Consider the following 16,641-nt stretch of genomic DNA (forward strand, 5'->3'; position numbering starts at 1 on the left):
TGGGCTGGGTTTGGGTCCCAGATGGGGAAAAAGGATGGGAAAGTAAAGGCTCAAGATAGAGACTGGGGCTGGGGGTTGTGGGTGGGGAGTGTTCAGATGGAAATAATGTCTCTGAGTTCTATGGGGAAGGGAGAGACAAGGGGCTAAGCAGGCGTTTGTTGAATGAATAAATGGTTTTGTGGCCTAAGCTAACGTGAAGTTTCCTATTTCATTCTTTAGTTTTCTCTAATTAGCTTCAGATACTGCTGGGGAGGCTTCTCCCAAGTAGACACCTGGGAGAGATCTTTGGGAGATAGAAGGAGGATCAGACTTCTCATGGGGAATTTACCCTCAGGCCCAGGGGGTGAGTTAGCCTTTTTTTGCTCTGTTCTAGGGAGCAGAGCAGAGAGGAAAGGCTCATTGTTCTAGAAACTGTACAGACTAGCTTGGCTCTGTGGCCATCTGTGTGGCCTCCAAAGGGTAGTTGTCCATTACTCCATTCAAAATTCTCACATGCCTGATGTGGAGCCAGAGGGGTAGGAAGTTTAAAAGGCAAGATAGACCTTATTGCAAACTTGGATAGGCTGACAGATTCCCCCTCATTGGCTCCCTGTCACCCCCTCTGTTTTCCACTGTGTGAATGAAAGGAGCTGAGAGCTTGCATCCTAGCTCTGCTGTGCACCCATGAGTCACTCACTTCTCTTCTTTGAGCCTCAGTATTCTCATCTGTATCATGGGAGGGTGGGACCAAGGAGACCTCTGAGACCCCTTCTAGCTCTTACTACTTCCAGATCTGACAGGTGAGTGGGAGTGTGGCTTTTGCTGGCCATTACTGTTTCCTGTGTGCTTGGGCTGGGGCCTGCGCCTTCACTCAGTCTTGGGAAAAGAAGGAAGACCCAAGAGGCCCTGACTGCACTTCCTGACTGTTGGACTTACTCGCACATGGTGAGCCCTCATTCTGGGTTGATGGAACCCAGTCCTTCACAGGGTCAGGAGGTCAGTATGATTCTTACAGTTTCTCAAGCTCTTGCTCTGGGTTTTGGGTTGTCTAGTGGGTACAGCAGAAGTGCCAACAAGCAGGAAGGAAAAGCCGAAACCCCTGGGGCTCGGGGCTAAACAGGACACGTATACCCTGCTCTAAAATCACCGTCATCATCACCATCACCCATTATTAATATTGTTAAACATTTATTGTTCTTTATTCAGCCTTGTATAATGGATGAGTAAATCCACAGGAAGATCTGGTTACAGACATTGGCCCCATCTAGGCATCTGTTGGAAGCCAGTGGAGCCAACCTCTACTTAGGCACCAAATCTGACCCTCGGCAGGACACAGAGCAAGAGGCTTTGATTGCTTGTTTTTTTTCTAGAGTGCTCCTATGGGGAGGACAGGCATCAGAATTCCACATTCCTGCTGCTGTTGTGCACCTTCTGTAGCTCCCTAGCACCTGTAGCCCTTCCACCAGGTCATGGCAAATAGTGCTGGCTCAGCATTGGTAGGTAACTGTGATACATTCAGCAGGTAGAGTGGGCCTGGGACAACCCAAGGGGGCAACTGAGAAACATCTAAGTCCTTGTCTGGGGTGTCTTCCAGGCTAATGCCTAGAGCCTGAGCCGCAGGTTGCAAGACTAGTGTGGGATTGCTTTAAAGGCGGGGTGACAAGATGCAGGCAGGAGGTGAACTTCGGGCGCCTCCTTCTGGCCCTGCAGGGCTGGAGCAGGCCTGGGGAGGGTTCCTATGGGAAGGTTAGCCCCTAGGCTCTGGTATGTGACCCTCCCCGGCCCTGATACCCTTCACCCTGAGGGAGAGAGGAGAGCCCCAACTCTGGAGAGCCAAGTGAGGACAGCGAGAGAGGCTGTTATGTAACTGGTTTACCTCCTCATCAAAACCAGTGACTAATTCAGACAGTCTCGGCCAGATTGGCTCAGCAGCCTCTGTCAGCTTCGGAGGGCTCAGCCCCATCTGTGACTGGTCCTCACACCCTCTGCTGGATAAATCTCTGGGTTTTCTCCTTGCTGGTCTCAGCTCCCCAGAACACAACCCTGACCTGTGGCCACTGGGACCTGGGTGGTTACCGAAGCAGGACTTTTCTGTGTGTCCAGGCTCACCCCCATTTTTGTGTGCTTTCCTGTCTTGCTAAAGGAGGCCAGAGGAAGAGAGTTCATCTATCTACCTGGGAAGTCATGGAGCATATCTCCTCCCAAGTAAGGGAGAGGAGCAGCCAGCCAGGCTGGGAACTTTGGTTTGCAAAGGTTGAGAGTGTTGGGCTCAGGATTCAGAAGGCAATCTCCATCATAACGCAAAGAAAAAGGGCCACTCCAAGTCCTCTGACCTTGGATTCCTGACTGTGAGTCACAGGCTTCCTGGTGATGCCAGGGAGACTTTTGTTGACTGCTATAGTTCCTTCTTTTCTTGTTCAAAAGCAGGTGTGTGGAACACTCAGCCCCTTTCTACAGCAGAAAGCTGTCCCCAGGAAGACAGGTGCAGGGTGCTGGTACCAATGTGGAAACAGTTCATAAACACAAAGACGTGAAGATGAGAGGCCCAGGGCGTCACCATGGTAAGTATGCCCACTGTGTGCCAGGTCTCATTTTAGTTACTCCTTTACCAGACGACCGTCAGAGGCTGAGAATAGTCCCATTTTATAGGTGAGAAAATTGAGGCTAGAAATGATCAGGTGGTTTGCCAAAGCTGGTAAGCAGTTGAGCTGGGATTTGAACTCACATCTCAGAGCCTGGGAACCTGGAGCTGGTTGTGACACACCATCTTCTTGTGGCATTCTCAGGCCTGGTTCTGAGGCCCTTGAGACATTACCCCCTTCCAGCAACTTCATAGCATCTACCCTGCCAGCTCCAAAAGATAATACAGCCTTGTATTCCTCCTGCTACTTCCTTCCGCCAAGCAGCTCACAGACATGACCTCATTCACTCTCCAGATCCCATACAGCCTGGGAGGGGTGGGGATTCTGACCTTTGATTCCCAGGGAGGAAAGGCAGGCACAGAGAGGCATGGAGACCCGCCCTCAGTCACACAGCCAGCTGGGAATGAAACCAGCCTTTCTTGCTTGGTGGATGGAAGCTGAAGTCACCTCCGAGATCCTAAAAATTGGGGTGCTTCTTCTAGGGGGTGACTCAGAGGTTGAAACAGCTCCAAAAGAGTTGGGCCATGTGTTGAAAAGGGAACTCTGAGATCCACAGAGATTCAATCCTATGGAAAGCACGGGTTCCTCCTGCTTGCCTGTGCTCTGGCTTCTCTTGGTGGAGGTCTGGGGTGGGGTGGGGAGAGCAGTTTGGTGGGATGGACAGAATCTGGCCTTGGGTCACGGGACATGGGGAGATGATCCACCAGTGGTCCCTCAGTTACTTAGTCTATTTTTTCTGCTTTTTAATTCAGAGGGCCAGCTCATAAAGAAGACACCGTGTGTGAACTGTTTCATTATCAGCCACAAAGTGTACACAGAGGGTCATAGCTGCTGTCACCTCAGCCCCATCTCCTCCACTACACTTTTTTTTGTGTGTGAAAATGGCTTTAAAGTGAGTGGGCTACTCAGGTTGATGCCCCTAGTCCCATGTCTGGCTTCCCCTTAGTGCCCTTGGTACCTGGTGTCTGTGGTACCCAATGCCTGGTCCTTACTTCATGGTCCCTAGACAGGCTCATGGGCCAGCAAATTTCTGGAAAGGCCCAGGTAGATGTCTGAGCCTTGGTGGGCCACATACAGTGTTGGTCATGTGTTTTCTGTTTCTTTGCTTCTCTTCTTACAACCCTTTAAAAATGTAAAAGTCATTTTTTTGATTCGCAGGCCCTGCCAAAACAGGCCAATTTGTCCTGCAGGTTATAGTTTGGGGACTAGTTTACCTAGAATAAAGGTAGATAGGAGATTGGCAAGAGGAAAGGCCTGACACCCAGCTTTGCTTAGTTGTATGTCCTTAGATCCTTCATTTAACCTTTCCCAGACTTACTAAGTCAGAACTTTTCATTAATGTCAAAGGGGAACATGTACTGGGCAATTTTTGGATACCAGGTGCTATGTGGGGACCTGGATGCCCCTTGGCAACCCTATTCTGAGCCATTCTGTGCCATGCTGAGGAGTCAAGGCCCTTAACCTATGTCTATGGGGCTGGAGCTGGGAGAGCAGGGACCAGAGTGGGGGGTGAAGGGGAGGTCTTTCTCTCTGCATGGCTTGAGGTTTGGGGAAAGAGCCAGGGTTTGAGTGCTTTGAGGTTTTGATTCATTCTCTCTCTTTCCCTCTCTATCTCACTGTCTCTCTCTGTCTCTCTTTCTGTCTGTCTGTCTCTCTCTCCCTCCCTCCCTCCCCCCCCCCTTTTCCCCTCTTAGAAATACATGGAGAAGTGACTATCTCCCTGGATGCTAGGGGACCCCATCATCACCCACCCTGTGCCATCTTATGGACCCCTTCTGAGGGGTTCAGTTGAGACCTACCTGCCAGGCTGTCACCTATCTGTGTCCAAACACCTTGCCCATTTCCAAACCCCCTTTCACCTGGGCCTGCTTTCCACTCTAGGCACTTGATTGCACTATCTCAGTTAATCCTTAGAAACCTATGCAGTAGACCTTCTTACTTTCCTTGTAGATAAGGAATCTAAGGCTTAGAGCAGCTAACTAACTTGCCCAGGGTTACCTAATTGGTAAGTGGTCAGGCTAAAATCTGAATCCAAGTAGCTTGACTCTAGTGCCCTTCCTCCTAATCACAAAATTATATTGCCTTCCTTCATTACTTATAATTACCTCAAACTGTAATTAGAAGTTTATGGGTCTATAAATGTCTCATGAGCAGAGACTGTGACTTGTTCATCCCAGCTGCCCTAGAATGTACTACACAGTATAATGCACACAGTAGGCACCTAATAGATGCTTATGGAGTGGATGTTGAATAAAGGGTCTTTGGCCACTGAGGAAGGTGAGATTTCTCAGAGAAGGTTGTGGGAAAGAGCAGCATGGAGTCAACATTGGGGTTTTGGAGCCCTGCAGAGGAAAGAGGTCTTGGGGGGCCATGCCGTGCTGTCTTGTGACCATCATCCTAGTGAGGGCAGGAGAATTGTGTCTTGACCCGCTTTTTGGGAAGCATCTCCTACAGTTAGGTGTTCTATGCTTGGAATAAAGAGGAGCTTTTCAGATTCTTAGGAAACACATATAGGAAGACCCCACACTCACCCTTGTAGGATGACTTGGGCAAAGGTACTCCCTGAAGGTAGGGCTGGGCTATGCGTCCTTAAACAGGACTCTGAACATTGCCAGTATTCTTGGAGTCCAGGGCATCCAAGGGGGTTGCAATGTATAAACACCCATTTGCATTAGTCTTGTTTTGTGGTGACCAAGGAGAGACACATTAGATCTTCATTTTCTGCCTGGCCCTCTTTGCCCATGGGGCATGGAGCCAGTTCTACTCAAAACCCAGAGCCTCTGGTCATGCTCAGGTAGGCTTGTGAGGGCACGCACCCTGGGCCGGAGAAGCGACAACTGTCACACCTTGCAGGTGGGCCTGGCTGGGGAGTTGTGGAGTGGTGTGTATGTGTGAGACCATCTCTAGCATCATTTACAGCTCACTCTAGTGACTGGCGGTGCCCCCTGCTGCCAACCGGAAAGCTCCTTGCTGCCCGGAAGATGCCCAAGACGTGTGTGTGGTTGCAGACGTGTGAAGCAAGGCTGGGGCGGGGGGAGGGAGAGGCGGGAGAGTGAGAAGCCTCCCCAGCAAGCCGCGTTCATACAAAATGCATTTCCCAACGTATCCCTCTGGCCTGTCGAGGCCCTTCTGCTCACTGCTCTGTTTATACATGATAGACAACTAATTAACAGCCGAACCTCTTGAAAGGTCTTTTCAGAGGTAATGTTCTGACAGATTATGTCAGCAAGGAGCACTGATTTGTCTAAGCATGGATCACATTGTTTCAGATTGAATGAGGTGAATATTAAACTGCTTTAAATGTACTCTTCATAAAGTACTAATTACACACTCCCAAGGGAGAACAGCCAAGGAATACTAAACAGCAGAGAAGTCAACAGAGGGTTCTTTTTATAGTATGTTGCTGGGCTCTGTGTTTTTCTGTCTCCTTCTTTCTCGTGCTCTCTCTCTCTCTCTCTCTCTCTCTCTCTCTCTCTCTTTTTACAGTAAAATCACAGCACGCTAAAGAATACACATTTATAGCACAATGCTTTTCATCTAATTATATGGCAATCATTAGTTTTAAGCTGGATGCATTATATTTTCTTTGATATATTATGCCTAAGGCATAACTCTGCATTTATTGCTGCTACTGGCAGATTTTAGTCCCCTACCCCCCTTCTAAGCCCTAACTCTACCCACCACCCCTTAACAAATTGTTTAACCCCTACTGTTAGTTTGCTTATTGTCTTAAAAGGGAAAAAATACAATTTAAATTGGCAAAAGGAGAAAAACAATACACCCTTGGTTAATTTAAAGAAAATAAAGAAAGGAAATCGTGTGTATTCTGGGGAGCTGTGTGTTGTGTTTACTCACCAGGCAGTGTCCTGAATACACAATTTCTCTCCCCACCCCAGTAAAATTCCTTTGCTACAAACCCTACCAGATCACGCTGAATTCCCACTTGGCTGAGTTTCATTGTCCCTCAGGGGAAAAAAGATATTTATATGTATATAAATATATATCTGTAAAGCAACCCAGGGGTGCAAAGCCACAAGATGGGGGGACATTCCTTCACAAATACCTGTCTACAGATGTTGCCAGCATTCTTCTCCATCAGCTTTTCTGGGTCTTTCTCACATTCACCCTTGCCTATGGTTGAAGGGAAGCAAGGTTGAGATGCCCTAGATTCTCAGATCTGAAGTCCGGAAGGGAAGAAAAGGCCAAGTTCTACAGAGATGGATGGCCTGATGTTGACTCATCTGGGGTCTTCTCGGCCAGGCTTAAAAATACAAGACTGCTGGTCTCCGAAAGATAGAGCTACTTGTGTGTGAAGTAGCAGAGCCTGCACATGCCTGCAATCATAGCACTTGGGAGGTGGACGTAGGATCAGGAGTTCAAGGTCATACTTGACTACATAAATAGTGTGAGGCCAGCCTGGGCTACCTGAGACCCTGTCTCAAACAACAACAAAAACATCAACAACAAACAAAACTATCAGAGTAGAGCCATGTTTCTTCTGTGGTCTTCCTTTTTATCTGTACACTGAACTTCACATCTGGGAGCTAAAGGGATTAGAGACCACCTTCATTCTTTGTTTTAGAGCTGGAGGACCTTGACAGAGACACTGGGAACATTGTTTTCTATTATACAGTCATCTGCAGTTACAGCTGGACTCTCAGCTCCTGACTCCCAGGCCAGCATCCACTTCAGATAGAGTAGCTCCAAGCAACAATTCCTTTACAAGTATGACCAAGGGCAAAGGAATAAAGGACAGTTATCTTTCTGAGAGCTGGAAGTCAGTGAATCTACCTCTCTTGGTGCTGATGGGTCCTCTCTACAATGTCCTCCCCTATGAGCATGTTTGTTCTGGGCTCTGGGTCCCTTCCCATGGTGGTCAAATCAATATTGTATATATCTATTGTCTGGAAGGTGTTCAAGGGCGGTGAATGCTGGAGTCAGCACTTTTGACTTCAAATCTTGCACAGCCACCTGCTACTTAGCAGTCTTTGGATAAGTGTCAATGTTTTGTTTTGTTTTACTTCTGTTTTCTCCTTGCCTGTACACTGGTAATAATTGAATGCCTGCCTTATAGGGTTTTGTGAGGAGGATTATACGTGTTAGTCCCAGTCTGCCAGTGTGGTAGCATCCACATACTTCCGCATTCCGCCATCTTAGCTCGATCCTGTTCCAGCTGTCTCTTCCTGGTTACAGATGACACGCCAGCTTGGCCAATCTAAGGGGACTAGTATGCTTGCCTTCCTTATAAGGTGACGGTTGGCAGCCAGTAAATCCTCCAATAGGGGATAGATTTCTCTCCCCTGCCTGAAATATAAGGTGACGGTTGGCAGCCAGTAAATCCTCCAATAGGGGATAGATTTCTCTCCCCTGCCTGAAATATAAGGTGACGGTTGGCAGCCAGTAAATCCTCCAATAGGGGATAGATTTCTCTCCCCTGCCTGAAATATAAGGTGACGGTTGGCAGCCAGTAAATCCTCCAATAGGGGATAGATTTCTCTCCCCTGCCTGAAATATAAGGTGACGGTTGGCAGCCAGTAAATCCTCCAATAGGGGATAGATTTCTCTCCCCTGCCTGAAATATATATAAGCTTGCTCCCGAGGTGGATCGGGGCTCGCCGTCCACGACATCGCTGTAACTCAACTTGATTCCTGCAATAAAGATTGCTGACGAGAAGGAACCGGAGGTTGTGTCTTCCTTGCTGGCCAGGGTGGGCGCAACAAAGCACAATATCAAGCACATTCTGTCTGGGTAGAGATTTAAAGATAGCTACATCAGTGCTTATAAACGGGACATGGATTGCAGAAGCTCTTTCATTACTTTCTGTGTATATGACTTTTAAGGTGCTATTCTAAAGCTTCCCAAGTCATAGGCATTTCATTAATATGTAGTGACATATTAATAACATATTCAAGATGTTTTCTTTAACTGTGATTAAATTAATATGTAAAATTATGTTATATATTATATAAGCTGACTTACACATCTAAGAATTCCATATCAAAGATTTAATCAAAAAGCAAAATGTGTCACAGTTAACAGCAAATGTGAATTAGTGTCAAGCTCTTCCTTTCGGCTGAGCACTATCCCCGTGAAATGAACTGAAAGAACTAGCTGAGTTTGGTGACATAGGCCTGTAAGTCAAGGTACTTGGGAGGCTGATGAGGAAGATCGAAAATTCAAGGTCTGCCTGGGCTACAGAGTGAGTTCAAGTCTAGTCTTGGCAATTTAGCAAGACCCTGTCTCAACATGAAAAGTACTAAGGGCTCCATGGGGGATGGGGAAATGGTTCAGTGAGTAAAAGTGCTTGCTGTGAAAGTCTGACAATATGGGTTTGGATCCCCAGAACCCATGTACAAGCTGGATGAAGTGGTGTGTGTCTGTAATCCCAGCACTCCTATGACAGGATGGGAGGCCGAGATAGGAGAATCCTCTGGAAATTCACAGGCCAGCTTGTGTGGAGTACATAGTACAATAGCCAACAATGGAGATCCTGCCTCAAGAACAAGGTGGATGGTAAGGATGACAACCCGAGTTTATCCTCTGACTTCTACATGTATGCCATGACATGGATGTATCCTCACACAGAAACATGTACAAACATCACACATACACACACACACACACACACACACACACACACACTAAATATTTATAAAAGATGGCTGGGGTTATGGTTCAATGATAGAGCACTTGCTGAGCATGTGCAAGGCCCCGGGTTTAAGCTCTAGTATTGCACACACACACACACACACACACACACACACACACACACACACAAATCAAAACCAACAAAACCAAAACCAAAACTAAAACTTGTCTTTCCAATAAGTATTTTAGCTGTGGTTCTACCTTTGGCCCCGCAGACTGAGATTAATTTCCCTCCTGCCTGGCTGCTGCCAAATGCATCTCACTCATACCCAGAGCTTTTATCAGGTGACCCCTGTCTGTCACAGACACACGGTCTCTGCTCTCAAAGAGTTCACACCCAGGGAAAGATAGGATTCGTCTTCAGGCCTGGCTTCTCCAGGAGGAATGCTTCTCAGAGCCTTGGCCTGTTGCTCCCTTGGCATGATGTCTCACATTTCCTGCCCATTTTGCTTATGGAAAATCATGTAATGAAATATATCAAGGATGAAGGAAAAGTGACAGTAAATTTGAGTTTCTTTTCTCCAACTGTATTCAATACTTGAGGCTCCTGGAACTGGGATGCTCCTGGGTTAGCAGGGCCCAGGTAAGTCTAAAGCTCTCTCTCCCTCTTCTCTCCCTCTCTCCCCTGCGTAAACTAAGCAGAATGCCTTGGTATCTGTTCCTTTCTCTGGGATATACTGTTCTCTGCTTTTTACCATGCTGTCTCAAACCCAGGCCCAATGCTGAGCTGTCACTGTATATGCTAGCAGCTAGCTAATGATGGGTTTGGGCCAGCACTGAGCTAGCCAATAGCCCCCCGGTCACTGCATTGGTCACAACCCAAACCCAGGTACCAGGACCAGTGCATTCCCTTGACCTTAAAGGGATTGATGTCCTAATGACTTCATCTTTGAAACTGGTGTGAGATCTGATGGGACAGTGAAATACACACTGGGGATTTGGAGTCTTACTGACTGATGGTCCCACTCTCACCTTGTGACATGATCTCAGAAGGTCCCTGGGGGCAGGTGCGGAATGAGGATCAGGGACCGTGTCTTGGGATAGGACAAACGGTGATCATCCCTGTCCCTAGCTGGTACCTCTTTCCCACCTTTGATCTGGATACCAATCAACTCTTGGTATGGCGGTCATAATCCTTGGGACTGACCCTGGCCATGAGGCTACATAGACGGGCCAATGGGAAGAGCTGATTGACTTCTCTCATTATAGGCAGGCCCAGGTTCCATGTTGCCAAGGAAGGACCAAGTCCTTCAAGTCATGTTGTTGGCCCTGGCAGGGATCTTGTTGAATGTTCTCTCTTCGTTACCTTCCCCACTAGTAGTCATTAAGCTCTCAGATCTTTCTTAGGAACGTCTCCTCTTAGAGACTGTGCTGGACAGCTTTAGTTGTCAACTTGACACACCTGGGTAAAGGGAGCCTCGGTTGGGGAATGGCCTCCATTGGACTGGCCCATGGCCATGTCTGTGGGGGCATTTTTATTGAGTTTGAGTGTTGTGGGAGGCCCCAGCCCACTGTGGGTGGTACCACCCCAGGCAGGTTGTCCTGTATTGTATAAGAAAGCAGGTTGAGCAGGGTCCAGGGGAGCAAGTCAGTAAGCAGTGTTCTTCCATGGCCTGTGTTTCAGCTGCTGCCTCCAGGTTCCTGCCCTGAATTCTGACCTTGGGCTCCCTGATGAACCATGACCCAGGAGATGTGAGCCAAATAAACCCTATCCTCCCCAAGCTGGTATTGGTTGGAGTGTTTCGTCACAGCAATTGAAGGCAGACTAGAACAGAGACAAATGAGGTTATACACGAGCCCCGTTCAGGACAGCTGGGACCACCTTCCCATAGGCTCCGGTTTCTGCTCTCTCCTCTCCCGTGGCTGCTGCTGCCAAAGAAGAAGGATTTCACCTGGGCACTCTCCTATTAAATTCTCTTCCACAAGCTTCTCTGACGATTCTAGGATAGCATACCAACGTGAGTAGATGCATACGCCTACGGCCTTTCAGATATTGACTGTACACTCTGGATGAGCGTCCTCTATGGCCCATTGATTGCTATGGCTTTGAAGACTTTTCACTCTTTTCTAGAACTTGAAGATACAGCAACATTTTATTTATTTTGTTATCTTCTAGCTCAACATGACCGTGGCATGGACTAGGTCCCGGATACAAGTTTGGTAAATTGTGCAATCATGATTCTCCACATTTGGGCCCCCAAGGAAGAAATGTATCGTAGTGGAATCATGGGTGGTACAGATGCTGTTTTGGAAGGAGAGCTCTTGCTTCACACTAGCAAATCTAGGCACCAGCTCCTTGACCTGCTTGGATGGTCCCTGCTCCCTTGTCAAGCCCTTGCCTCATTCCTCACCCTCATGCTGCATCTCTGGCCAGGCCTGCTGCAGTGAGGCCTTCAGGTAACCAGGACGTGGTAGAAAGGATGTGCTTTTAAGGGTCAGGCACACCTGAGTATATGGTATGTGTGACTTTGAAGTGAAGCCCTTGCATTGGGAATGAGACCCAAACAAGAAAGAAAGAAGAAACTAGAAAGAAGGAGGAAAAAGGTGGCAAGAGGTACCCATCTGTCTTAGTTACCAGTTACCTCTATTGCTGTGCTAAAAGCACTGACCAAAACCAATTTGGGAAGGAAAGGGTTTATTTGGCTTACAGCACAGTCCATCATCAAGGGAAGTCGAGGCAGGTACCTGGAGGCAGGAGCTGAAGCACACACAGGGAAAGACGCTGCCTACTGGCTGGTTCCCCTGACCCAAGCTCAGCCTGCTTTCTTATACAATACAGGCCCACCTGCCCAGGGGTGGCACCACCCACAGTGGCTGGGCCCTCCCACAGCACTCAACAATCAAGGAAATGCCCTACAGACATGGCCAGAGGCCGGTCCAATGGAGGCAAGTCCCAAGTTGAGGCTCCCTCAACCTAGGTGTGTCCAATCGACAACTAAAGGTATCCAGCACAACACCATGTTGGTTAGCATTCTTGCCTTCACGGAGCTTGTGGTCTCTAGTGATTTACCTAACTGTATGAGCACAGGTCTTTTCATTTACAAATGAAGCCTGGAATGCCTATTCTACAGGGTTACTGCAGAGATTGAAATAACACACATAAAGCATTTGATACGGAGTAAATATTCCATAAAGTTTCCAAATGAACATTGCTCTGTGTCCCAAGGGGTGCAGGAAGAAACTGTCCCTTTAGGGACAGAAATATATGCTCACCTGTCTTTTAGGATGTGTCTTGATGCATATGATGCCTGTACCTGGTCTTGATGGTAACCAAGACTGGAGCAGGTGTGGGTAAGCATGGAGGGCACCCCAGAGCTCCTAGTGCAGAAGAAGCCTGCCTGGGGAATGCGCCATGCAGGATTAAGATGCTCCTTTGTTATCCAACACTTTATGTCCCAGGGTGTCATCTTTCTCCTGGGTGCGGGCTTCTCCATCCTAGTTCAGAGATGCCTAGGCCATCCTGTTCCCTCCAGGTTAGGTCACAGTACAAGCTTTGTAAGAGGCCAAACTGGGTTTGACTGATTGCCTCTGCAGTCAGATTGTTCTGTAACCTCCACATGCCTCGGTTTCTTGTGTGAAAAAGTAAAGACAATTAGTACCACCCTCCTTATCTTATTGAGGGTGTGGAGAGTGTACCACACAAGTGTGAGGGTGTGGCATATGAGTTTCCTGCTCCTCTATAAGTCCCACTAAGGGTACTGTGGCCTTAACGAATTATCTCCCATTCCCTTTGTAAACCAGGCTGACCTCGATCTCACAGAAATCTACCTGCCTCTGCCTCCCAAGTGCTGGGATTAAAGACATGCATCATGCCAAGCTAATCCTCATATTTTAAAAGAGGGTGCTGGGCTGTTTTACAGAGTGCAATAGATCGACTGAGGCAAAACTTCAGGGGAAAGCACTGGGGTGGAGACAGGAGATATTTTGGGGGCAGGAAGTGGCCTTCCTTTACTTCTGAAATCACACCACTTAGACTAGCAGTTCTCAGCCTCAAAGCTGTGACACGCTGGTGTGGGACCAGCAGTTGTGAGATGTATCACAGACAAATACGTTACTAATAATAAAGTGTTGCAGTTTTCGAATAATTCCCCCCTATTTTTTTCTTTTGTGTAAATTAGAGGGAATTCAAGGTTATCCCAATCATGGCTTCAGACCTGCTGTCATTCTCACGTGAAGAAGAGGGAGCACCTGGGAATTGGGCCTGGCTCCATAGGCATATGTTTATTTGGTCATGGGATCACGGATGTCCTGGAGGTCCTGATCACAAGCCCCTGACTGAGAGACAGACGATTCCAGACACCAAAGTTTTTTGAGAAGCTGATACATGCTAGGTCCACCTCACAGAGCTGAGGAAGTGACTAACTGCTTTCTGCATCTCCACAAACAACATAAAACAGCACCTGCCACATGATGCCAATCAAATGGTGCTGAAGAACATGCCCCACTGGTGGTGATAGGAGTCCGAGTGATGTCCCCAAAGTGGAGGAAGTGGTTGAAGAGGAGGCGTCTGGGGATCTCTTTGGGTATTAAAGATAGCCTATGGTTTGAGCATGGTGGTGGCTCCATGGCTAACATATCATGAAGGTGTTCAGTTAAGATCTGCATCCTTGTCATATGTGTTTGTAACTTGACAGGAAAAATGTCTGTATACCTCCTAGTCAAACACCTAGAAGGGGCTTTCCTCAGCACCTGCTGGGGTTCCCCAAATGCTCTGAGGTCTCTGGAGAGGGCAGTGGGATAATGACATTAACTCAGGAGCCCTGGGGTCCCCAGCAGGTCCTCCTTCCCCTGCAGAGTTTGTCCACCCATGGGGCTGCATTACACTGCTTCTGCCTGTTCCACTCAGTGGCTCCTCGAGTACTCTGAGCTATCTGCCCCCTGGGAGATGACTGACTTTTGGGGGCTGATATCTCAGCCTCATTAGCACTAGCACTTGTACAGATGGGACCCTCATCAGAGATCTAATTTCTGGTGACACAGCTCTGTAGCACAGTAGGAGCATGTATGAGGCCACGGTGTGTTGGGAACTGTTCTTTGCCTGGGGTTGGGGTACTCACAGAACAGACCCAGTGAGAGGGGCTATACATATACAACCCCCTTGAAATCTGAGGCCCCAGGATGCTGAGGTGGCTGTTCCTAAGCCACACATTTGGAGCTTTTTTTATTTGCTTTGTGTGTTACTTTTCAACCCACCCCTTCAGTTGCCAAGGTAACAGTGACGCATCCCTGGGTGGGGCCTAAACTGGTCAATACCGTCTTCTGAGGCCACTGCTGAAGAGGCAGGCCTGGGGGCAGGTGCTATAGCTGAGGGGGAAGAATTAGAGCAGAATAGGGTAGGAAGTGTGGGGTGGCTGGCTGCTTGGCTTATTGTAGGTCCCAGTCAGGATGGAGCATGCCACTCAGAGCCCCAGGAGACCCACCCTTAACCACACCACCAGCAGATACAAGGCAAATGGTTCTACAGGGCAGTGGGAACAGCCCATCCACCTCAGTGTTTGTGAGGCATGCGATGGGTGGTCTCTCGGGCTTTACCAGGCTCAAAGTCCCTGCAGGTCACAGTGGAGTTCAGAGCCAGGGAGAATGGATTTCTTGGCATGGGGTATTGTTATGGATAACGGGAGAAAGAGCATGGACTGGACACTAAGACTCAGGCAGATCCTTCTCTGTGAGAAGCGCTCTCTATATCCTGCAAAGATGAACTTCCTGGCTTCCCATTCTTACCTCACCAAATGCAATGACACCAGGATCCTTGGGCCCCCCAGCTTAGTTTTCTTGGTGTGCCATTAAACCGTCCTCAACCCCATCCCCAGAGGCCCAGCCTTACTTCTTCACTCTAATCACCCAGGCCAGAAAATTGGTCTGGTCCTCAGGGGTTTATTCTGGGACCTATCTTGGAGACATCATCACACTCCATTCTTTTTTAGAGCTCTGGCTTGAGTAAGGGATATTCTGAGATCTGTCTTTGGCCTTAGGCTGCTCCCCAACCTGGTAGGTTGACAAAGAGCCTGTGCATGGACACCCTGGACTCTTTCTGAGAGCCACTCCTCTGGGCTACATGAATGTCTTTCATGGTCTTGTGAGCAGCCGGAACATCATACTTTGACATTACATCTATCTTCTCCCTCTCATAGAACCTTCCACCGCCCGCACCCCCCCCCCCCCAATCTCCTGCCTATACTCTGTCATTTTCTCTATCACCCAGTCTCAAAACCTGGGAGTTATTTTTGATTCATCTATCTCCTTTATTGTCTTTATCTAGTCGCATATCAAATTCTGTCAGCTCTTCCATCAAAATGTCTCTAGCATATGTCCCTTCCTTTCTTAAAAACAAATCTCATTGTTTTTCTTTGTATAAAAGAGAAATATGTTCAGTGTAGAGTATTTAGAAAATACAGCAGCCATAACCAAAGGGGAAAGAAATTGCCCCCAGTTCTTCCTGACATAGCTAACTATTTCCAGTCTTTGGCTAGATGCCAAGTCTCCTGTCCCTGCTTATGTGTCTGCACCCTTCACCCTTCTCTTTCTTCCCATTGTTCCCCATTCCTGCCCCCACCCTTCATTCCAGGTCTCACACTCTCTCCTCGTATCCTCTCACCCCACTCTGCTTTGATTAGTCTAACCTCCTGAAATACTGTCTTCAATACTTCGGTTTCCAACATGCCCAATCGAGGGCACTTGAGCGCCCACAGGAAACAGGTGCCCCACCCCGGGAAGAAGTTCACAACTTGGTATGGCCAGTGCCTTTGTGGGAATCAGAAGAAGACTTGCCTTCTTCAGGGTGGAGGAAACTCAGGCAATGTGTGTGACTGTGTTCCCCAAAGTTCATGTATTGAAAACTCAGTGCCGGGGCTGGAGGGATAGCTCAGCAGTTAAGAGATAGCTCAGCAGTTAAGAGATAGCTCAGCAGTTAAGAGATAGCTCAGCAGTTAAGAGATAGCTCAGCACTGGCTGCTCTTCCAGAGGACCTGGGAGTTTTGTTCCCAGCACCCACATGGCACCTAACAATCATCCAAAACTCCAGTTCCAGGGGATCTGATACCTTCTCCCCCCCCTAAAGAAAACTTAATCTTTACATGAAAATTCTGATGGTATTTGGAGGTGACTCCCCTTGAGAGGTGATTGGGGTTAGACGAGGCCATGGGCCAGATGGCATTAACGGCTTTATAAGAAGGTGAAGGGAGACTCAGGCTTGCATGCTTGCTGTTTCCCACTGAGTGAGTGCTGCTCTGATGCTGAACACCTGCCAGGGCCATAGAGCCTGTCTGTACAAGAACCTTGTCTATACAAGCCTCTCTTATTTCCTCTCTTTTGTGTGTAGTATATGTGTGTGCTCATGTTCGTATGTGCATTTGCATGGGTGTTTATGTGTGT

At 48.1% G+C, this 16,641-nt stretch overlaps 1 protein-coding gene and 2 long non-coding RNA genes across 3 annotated transcripts in view; 2 read left to right on the forward strand and 1 right to left on the reverse strand.

The window, feature by feature from the left end:
• Pebp4 (phosphatidylethanolamine binding protein 4) overlaps nucleotides 1-16,641 on the reverse strand; it is a gene marked incomplete at its 5' end in the record, with an annotated part of 217,823 nt that overhangs the window by 37,633 nt on the left and 163,549 nt on the right. The window lies entirely within an intron of this gene.
• Nucleotides 7,746-8,295, forward strand: LOC103747971. The gene is made up of 2 exons (XR_607876.3): nucleotides 7,746-7,870; nucleotides 7,938-8,295. It is a non-coding gene; the product is annotated as an uncharacterized LOC103747971 (long non-coding RNA).
• On the forward strand, nucleotides 10,973-13,829 carry LOC115067281. The gene is made up of 3 exons (XR_003846700.1): nucleotides 10,973-11,228; nucleotides 11,387-11,667; nucleotides 13,389-13,829. It is a non-coding gene; the product is annotated as an uncharacterized LOC115067281 (long non-coding RNA).

The sequence above is a fragment of the Nannospalax galili genome, unplaced genomic scaffold, assembly GCF_000622305.1.
Source record: "Nannospalax galili isolate Female #2095 unplaced genomic scaffold, S.galili_v1.0 scaffold291, whole genome shotgun sequence".
In the NCBI taxonomy this organism is placed as follows: Eukaryota; Metazoa; Chordata; class Mammalia; order Rodentia; family Spalacidae; genus Nannospalax; species Nannospalax galili.